This window comes from Rana temporaria, chromosome 4, assembly GCF_905171775.1.
Source record: "Rana temporaria chromosome 4, aRanTem1.1, whole genome shotgun sequence".
Lineage (NCBI taxonomy): Eukaryota > Metazoa > Chordata > Amphibia > Anura > Ranidae > Rana > Rana temporaria.
In genome coordinates this window covers 2,072,519-2,081,782 of record NC_053492.1, presented here as the reverse complement: position 1 = coordinate 2,081,782, position 9,264 = coordinate 2,072,519, and the positions used below count along the sequence as shown (strand labels likewise).

General features: G+C 40.4%; 1 long non-coding RNA gene across 1 annotated transcript; it reads right to left on the bottom strand.

Annotated features, from left to right (window-relative positions):
* Nucleotides 1-1,465: 1,465 nt before the first annotated feature.
* On the bottom strand, nt 1,466-9,054 carry LOC120935820. Its single transcript, XR_005748517.1, has 3 exons — nt 9,026-9,054; nt 2,314-2,526; nt 1,466-1,507 (listed from the first exon to the last, which is right to left on the bottom strand). It is a non-coding gene; the product is annotated as an uncharacterized LOC120935820 (long non-coding RNA).
* Nucleotides 9,055-9,264: the final 210 nt, after the last annotated feature.

The window sequence follows — 9,264 nt, the reverse complement described above, 5'->3', positions numbered from 1 at the left end:
AGTGACAGTGATGAGAGGATTATAGGACGAGTGTCCCCACCCCCTCTATCACTCATTGCCATCTTCCCAACACAAGAAGTCCTGCACTTGCTTATTTAGTCCATGATTTAGTCATGAATAACAGTGGGACTGAGCCCCACCAGAGGTCAGAGAGTGAGGATGGGGGAGAACAACCAAGATGAAGACTGGACTGATCCTGAAGTCCTCCATCATTGGGTTATTGGCTCCTCCCTCATTATCACTTTCTGTTTAAAGTTCCAAAGTTTGAGGATGTTATCACATTAATATGAACATGTAAAAGTCTGTCCTCCAATCAAATCATCAGATATAAAATGTCCAGCTGGTAGAAAATGGGTGCAAAATAAGTAAGTCCAATGTAGTGTAAAACTTATTATATAGGATACAAAAGTTAGGACTATACAGTATCAGAAGTATGTAATATACAATATAAATGATACAGTGTAAAGCCCTGTACACACGATCGGATATCTAATGGAAACTAGTCCGATGGATTTTTTCGTCGGATATCCGATGAAGCTGACTTGAAAGTCTTGCCTACACACCATCAGTCAAAAATCTGACCGTGCCAAAACGCGGTGATTTAAAACACTACAACGCGCTGAAAAAAATCAAGTTCAATGCTTCCGAGTATGCGTCAACTTGATTCTTAGCATGCGTGGATTTTAGACTGATGGACTTCCACACAGACGATCGTTTTTTTCTATTGTTTTTTTATCCACAGGAAAAATTTAAAACATGTTCTATTTTTTTCACCGATGGAAAACAAACCGATGGGGCCCACACATGTTTTCATCGGACAAGCCGATCGTGTGTACAGGGCTTAAGGGTCAGGACTCCTAATATTGGTATTGGTATTCAGTAATCAGTGGAAGATGAAATGTTTACATGAGACAAGTTGCAGAGATCCCACACCGCTGCCTCCCATCTCCTGAGACTGCACTCAGTGACTTGGGTCTGAGACTATACAGACATATCCCTTCACCCAGCAAATAACAGAGCAAGTAACCCCGGGAGAATTGTTCTGTCAGAGATCATGCTAGACCCGGGTATGGGGTAGAAAATCCAAAAATGTTTCCTAGGTGTCTAGTAACGTCTATGGCTTAAATGAACATTTTGCTGCCAGCTGAACCCCAGAATCTCTGTCTAGAATCTATGTCTAGAGACATAAATTGTGTCTGCAGCACAGAGAAGGAAGATTATCCGAGAGAAATACAGGACGGGGAACACAGCTCAGGAAAGTGACCAGGGTATTACAGGCTGATATCACCCAGTCCCCGCCCTACTCTGGACCAATCAGTGAGCAGTATGGATGGAGGAATGTTTTTAGTGTTAATGACCCACCTGTGCTGATCTTTGTAGGAGTGTCCTCCTCTATGAATGTCCCCGTTATTCCATCCTTCTCCATAAATTGCTGATCATCCCTCACATACCTCTCTTCTTCTTCTTCTTCTTTAATCACAGCTTTTATATCCATCAGATCTTCACCCTAAACCAAGAAAATTATACAAAAGATCACTTGTAAAGGGTGTTATTTTTGTTGTAACGGAATCGCCCCGTGGGACCCAGAGGCTCTTGAAGCGTGTGGGGTACTCCTTTTTCAGCTTTACCGATGACTATTGTGTCTAAAGTCATCCTATGTCCACTAGAAGCATAGGATGACTGAGAAATTATATCTTGGACTACATGAGATGGGCAGTAATGATAATTCACAATGTATTCCAGGATATCTTGAAATAATACTGTTTGTTGATTCTGAACCCAACAGGTCCATTGAAAGAGTGACTCATTCAATGTGGGAACATAGACTGTTAGGAGTTAATGTCGTCTGCTACTGTGATGTAAATTAACCTTAGTATGGCTCCCAAGAACCTTTCATTGTGTTATGCTAATTGACACTGTATTGTGTGAAAGTTCTATTGATGATAGTGTGTTGTGAGTTAGCACAGTCTAAAGGTCAGATGTCTGACTTGTCAGCTGTAGTTAATTATTATTATGATGCTGTGGGTGGAGTGTGTCATTGTCCATGTGATTATTGCAGCATTCTTTTTGGTGTATATAAGAGCCTGCTTTCTCAATAATGATTGTCTATTTGTTTTGAACCAGAGAACAGAGCTCTGTGTGTCGTTTCTGGGGGAAATCCATATGGGTCCTGTTCGCCGGATTGTGGAGTGTCGATAAGCTGTCTTGGGTTCGGAATGGAATTTCTTAAAAATGCGTTAACCCCTGTCCCATTTGGGGTTCCGTTACACTTGTAATATCACATAGTGTAAAAAAAAAAAAAAAAACACTCACCACCTCTACGAGTCCATGTTCTAGACACATCCCTTGTCTGTTACTGGATAATGTCCCAAAATTCCCAACACCGCTCACCTCTCCTGTCAGCAGCTCCATCATCTTCTTGGTGACTTCTAGAATCTTCTGCATGTTGCGTCTCTCAGGTTTTAGAGAGCCACATGGAGGCACTGTGATGGTCATATGATCACCTGACTTCATAAGAGGAAATCTCTCAGTCCAATCAGAGGTTTACACGAAGCAGGGAGTAGATTCAGCATAACAGTCCTTAATGGTTTTCTTTCAAAGTCTCACAAGTTCCTCCTGAGTGTGTAGAAGGGGAAGGCTTGAGCACATCTGTAACATGAGGAGCGATTTCCTCTTACAACCAAGTACATATTTGTTCTTTGAAATTAGGAATTTAGGAGGGAGGGGGGGACACGGAGTGAGTGAGGGGATGGAGTTGCTTCTTCATTTGGAAGACAGAAGGAGAAAATGTAGACTGAACTAAAACCATCAGATATGATTCCTGATATCTGACAAAATCTTTATCAGGGAAAATAAGCAATAGTGATCATTCTCATACATACATATGCATATACAAACAGGAAATATGGAAATATTAACCGAAATTAAAGAAAATATAAACCGAAAACCATTTCAATAGTTCTAATAATAAAAATTATTTTCATTTTAGTTTCAAGTCTATCACAGCCCCCCCTTAAAATGAATATTTTATCAATACTGTCCCTACATTCTCTTTGTTATTATTAACAGACAAGGACGGTAATGGAGGACACGGTCAATATAACAAAACATTATCATAACCAATACAGACAAAATTGCTATACCTGAGCACAAATGTGTTATCACCCAAAATACTGTCCGCAGGTGACATTCTAAATGCACCCCCCTTGTTCACCTAATATCATGTACAAGGCCATAATTTTATACAAAGTCATTTGTGAAGTGGCCTCTAGGTGTTTAGTAATATACTGGAATGCATCCTTGTTTACAGTTAACAAACCTCTTTTATATTGGGCTCTGTCCTAAATATTTTATTTCCTAAAGGAACTTTATTTATTACATTACACTAGTTTTCAGAACTGATCACACAGCATGAATATTCTTGTCGCATGTCTGTTTAAACAAACATAGCAGCCTTCAGCATAAACGAACATACAGAAGTTTCATTGTTCCCTTACATGGATCCAAATATAAGAGCCCAATATACCCTCCATTAATACATTCGTCAATCTGAAGCCTGGAAAGTGACATTTTAATCCATAAATATGGCTGTATCATCTGTTCATATCGTATCTTTATTTTTCACGATTTTATCTGACCTTTCTTAAGCTATGCAGATTAACACCATATTTCATTCTCTTTGAAATGACACCCTCAAAGTAAGGTATTCTTCAAAACAAATGGTGCAAAACCCCACAGTTTAGTAACATATGAGAGAAAGAAAGAAAGAGAGAGAGAAAGAGAGAGAAAAGAAAGAGAGAGAGAGAAAGAAAGAAAGACAATATTTTATTAATAAGGGCTTTCTTTCAGATCTTCAAATGATTGTGTACAAATTACCTTTTATTATTAAAGAAAGATTTACCCTATAATATGCTTTTATAGTTCATAACATATTTTCTTCAGACAAATATATATATATATTTTTTTCCTTCAAACATTGCAAAGAGTCATTTACACTTGGTGTCTAGTTTCAACGCTAGCACTGACACAGTGTGTCAGACCGTGTAATCTGATCTCCAGCATCTGTTCCTGTTAATGACCTCTAAGGGAAAACATCTGTCCCCCCCCCCCCCACTGAACAGATTGTACAAGGTTTATACCATATACAATACAACCGAATTGTATTGTTTTTCTCATTTTTAACTCTTTTTCAAAATTTTTAAAACATATTTGGTTTGTACATCTGCCAAAAATCATGTACATTACATTATAACACGACATTTCCCAACTACAATAGCGACAAAAGATCGCTTAGAGGACAAATCTCATGAAATCCACTGACCAGTCCCTGCGCATTAACCGACCATTGTTTTCTTCCGATAATGTCACTCATAATCTATATTTTATCCGAAATGTCACTTTATAAAAACTTTTAAACACTTGTTTATTTTTTTATTTTATTTTTACAATTTTTTATAATAATATTTTTTATAAAGTTTTTTTTAGATTGAAACATTGCTCAAACCTCAACTTATTAATTCTTACAACCAGATCTGTAGGATTTCAGTTAAATACAAAATACCATGTTGTTTACCATTAACTGAATTGTATACAATTCTTCACACAATCTCAATCAACAATTTTCCCATTAAACCTTTGTTCTAGTCCCATGTTTATGCTTTGACATGTCATAATACATTTTCAGTTGTTGGGGATAACATATTCATAAACATTTACAGGCAGAATTAAACTTAATTATCTCATTAGAGAACTTCTTTACACTCTGACACTAATTAACTAATTACCCTATGTAACCGGGACCCCCCTTTGAGATATTCCAACCCACAAACCCCAGTGGTCACAATCCCATGTATTTGAAAAAAGATATATAGTTTCATTCAGATTTGGGTGGCACAATCCATCATATCTCATCTCCAGAGAATATTTTCGAAGGAACCTCTTAATCATCACCCAGGGGATATTGGTAATTATCGGTACCTACATCAGAAATGCGAGAAAAACCTCGTACACGGATATTAGTTAATTATTTTCTAAAAGCGGTCACATAATCATAGCTTATAACAATCTAATCTAGAGACTGTCTCAAACAAGATTTCAAAAAGGAATAATATATTGAATGCTCCCCCCCTTGGGGCCACTTACCCACTTAACCCTGAGGGTGGCATGGCACAGCATGTGGAATAAAACCGTTTAAATGTACTATGTAAAACGTTCTAATGTTCCAATGTGATACCCAGAATCTCCTCATCCCTCATTTGTGACTTGTGAACACAATGACTGTAGCCATGAACGCCAGGATTTACACACTCTCTCTACCGCTTTTAGGCACCCCATGAGGTCAAGGCATTGAGGTCGGGGCACACAGGACAGTGGGTATATGAGCGGATTCCACCTCCAGGTAGGCCTGCGACCCTGCATGATTCTCATCCTTACGCGTCTGTCCAGCAAAGCGACATGTCAACTATCCCCCCCTGGACAGACTAAGGAGAGAATGAAGAAAAAGAAGGCCCGTGGGCCGGAGGGCACAGAATCCAGTATGGGCAGCGGGCAGGAGGTGACACCATCTGCGTTCAGAACGGGGCAATACTGAGCACATGGGATAAGGGCAGGACGGGGCAAGGCCTCCAGCAGGGAAGAGCATCCGGGCAGGCCCATGCTTCCTCCAGCCGGGCATACATTTGGGCAGAGCATGATGGGAAGGAAGGGGCAAGGCCTCAGTCGGGCGGGGCCCATGCTTCCAGCAGGGAACAGCATTTGGGCGTGGCCCAGGTCTCCACCAGTCGGGGCATCGTGGGCAGAACATGAGGGAAATGAAGGGACAATAACAGGCCCCGGGTATCACATCACAACAATCAAACTGGCAAAAAGCCCTCTTATTTATCAGGTCATGCAATGCATAGCATCGTCAGGGTAAGTAGGCAACCCAGAGAGACAGGTCCCCACAGAACACGCATTCAATCTATCCGATTAAAAGGATAAAAAAAAAACAGGACGGGCTGGTCACCATGTAACCGCTAAACTAAGCCCAGCACCATGAGGCATATAATTCTCCTGAATTAATTCTCTGTAGAAGAAGTTTTAGTGATTGATCAGATGTCGGTAATATGATCTGACTAGATCTTACAATCTTTTCTGTTACTTTAACTGCAAAATAAAGAATTAACAATTGCTTATTATGTGTATCAAAGGTCTTTTCCATATTTGTCAAACCTCTGGAGAAATATCCTATTATTTTCTGATTACTGTTTTTTAATTGCGACAAAGTAACTGAAATCCAATTCTCTGATAAATCAGTGTACAATCTAACAGACATAGACGGACCAACTTCAATTGTACTCAATGAATGAGCATTCCATACATCAATACTGAAGAAACAGTTGCAATATCCCAATTCAACCTTTCGTTAAAAAAAACTGTGCTAAAAAAAAAAAAACTGTCTTCTATGTTGTCGTTTCCATTGTTCCCTGGGGGGGGAAAGAGGGGGCTGTCCTCCAACTTGCAAGTGTGGCAGAGCCCAGGGCGGGCAGGATGTGGGGGTCCGGACCTCCCACATTCCTCACACACCCAGTTTTATCCCCCATCAGGGAGGCATCTCATCTCAGGACTATTAAAAAAAACAGCAAAAATAATAAGCCCCACTTTACACATAGGTTCGGATATACAAATATCCTGGGCTGTCCCAAAACCTCAGATTTCTGTGAATCAAAAAGATACATCAGCATCTGCTGAGAGTTTAAAACAGCGAAACCGTGTCAAAAATACACGCAGACATTTGGAATACCAGACCCATGTTTTTTTTTTAAAAACAAAAAACTTTTTCACTATGTTTTTCTGTTTTTCTGAAATTAATAAAGGCAAGTTACCAATATCTATCTAAGAAACAGAAACACAAAAAAAAAAAAACCTGTCTCCTACCCTTTCTACCTTCTTGCTCGGCTGCCAGCTTACACATGTTGTTAATAAAAGACAGAGCAGGAAAGAAGGGAAGGGTTAACTATGCCATCGACACAGCATTCTTTGAGAAGTAAAAAAAAATGAAGGGCTTACATTAAAAGACAGACAGAAATCTGATACTCCAAAAAAAAAAAAAAAAAGTCTGCTGATAAAACTCCACGCAGCCTGGAGAGGGGGGGACGTGAAGCGAGGGCTGCATACAAAACCGCATATAAAAACGCATAGCAGTTCATGACAATAAAACAATACACAAAATACACAGAATACGACTCTTTCAGCCCCCCTGTCTGCAGGGCGCTAATTCTTAACCCCTAACCCCAAAAATATGTCAACCCAGACTATGTAGCCCCCCCCAAGTCAACTCCCTTAGCGACCGTTACAACACCCTGTAAGTCTGTCCACATCGCAGCCTTCCTGGCTACGCCAAATCCTGACTATACCGAGTCAAGCAAAAAGCCAGCACTACTCGCTTAGGCCAAAGCAAATCCCCCCAAAAAAACTAGCAACCCCCCATTTAGTCTGTCCACATCGCAGCCTTCCTGGCTACGCCAAATCCTGACTATACCGAGTCAAGCCAAAAGCCAGCGCTACTCGCTTAGGCCAAAGCAACCCCCAAGTTAATCCCCCAGTACCCCAGAACCCCTTAAAAAAACTCCGCCTTGAACTACTTTAGTCAAGGAAAATCCCAAATCCTCTTCTTTCAGACCAGACATATTGACATGCGCATACTGCCAATCTCACTTAACCCAACACCAATAAAACACGGATGCTTATATAGGAAGGAGCCCAGTGACAGCATGCGCACATAAACATCTCCCCCCCAAGACACGCCATCGTGCGCCACCGGCTCAGGACCCCTGAAAGAAAAATACTGTCCACCCACCGCCTACAGACATAGACCCCTGAAACAGTCACATTCAAACTAACACAACACTTAAAACAGAAAAACACAGATATCAACCCGGCAGAAAGGAACGATGGGTTAAAGAACTTTGCTTCAAGATCTCCCATCTTAGACTGGCCAGAAGCAACAAAAAGCAGATGAAGGCAGAGAGCTTGCTACACTGCAGACTTGAACAGGGTCTCTCCATTCAAGCTTTCGTTGCAACTGGTCAGATAAAAGCAAAGGCACGTTGGGCGCCAATTGATAAAGACTCATTACTTAATTGATATCCTGATAAACTCAGGGCTAACCATTTCTGCCGGAAGATTCAAATTATAAAGTGAGACAATGTAATCTATGAACAGAACACATCTCACCTCTCCAACGTTCAAACGGCCAAGAGAATGGCTGCCGTCTGTGTAGTTCACTTTATTTTTTAGCACACGAGCACAGAATGCATTTTCATTGGTTCACAATTAAACAGAAACACCCATCAATCCTCCCACCCCCCTGTGAGGCTGTCATTGGCCAGTTCATATCCAAACACATCGAAGAGTTAAAACAGTCCAATCAGAGGTTTACACGAAGCAGGGAGTAGATTCAGCATAACAGTCCTTAATGGTTTCCTTTCAAAGTCTCACAAGTTCCTCCTGAGTGTGTAGAAGGGGAAGGCTTGAGCACATCTGTAACATGAGGAGCGATTTCCTCTTACAACCAAGTCCATATTTGTTCTTTGAAATTAGGAATTTAGGAGGGAGGGGGGACACGGAGTGAGTGAGGGGATGGAGTTGCTTCTTCATTTGGAAGACAGAAGGAGAAAATGTAGACTGAACTAAAACCATCAGATATGATTCCTGATATCTGACAAAATCTTTATCAGGGAAAATAAGCAATAGTGATCATTCTCATACATACATATGCATATACAAACAGGAAATATGGAAATATTAACCGAAAACCATTTCAATAGTTCTAATAATAAAAATAATTTTCATTTTAGTTTCAAGTCTATCACAATGTGACCTCCCAGAATCCTCCTCACCTCTCCAGTCAGGTCTGTGTTTTATTAATAGAGATAAGAGTGATGTCATGTGACCTCCCAGAATCCTCCTCACCTCTACGGTCAGGTCTGTGTTTTATTAATAGAGATAAGAGTGATGTCATGTGACCTCCCAGAATCCTCCTCACCTCTCCGGTCAGCAGATAGATGATCTCAAGGGTGAGGTTTAGTATCTTCTCAGTCATGTGACTCCGGTCCTCCATCCTCATTGGTGGCATAATTTTTTTTTGAAAACTTACATTTTATTGATTTTCAAAATTTTCCAGACAAAAAAAAAAAAAAGGGGGACAAAAGGACATAAATCATTGCAAAGAGTCAGAACTTGGCAGGACAAACAGTATTGCCGGCAATAAAACTGAGGCAAAAT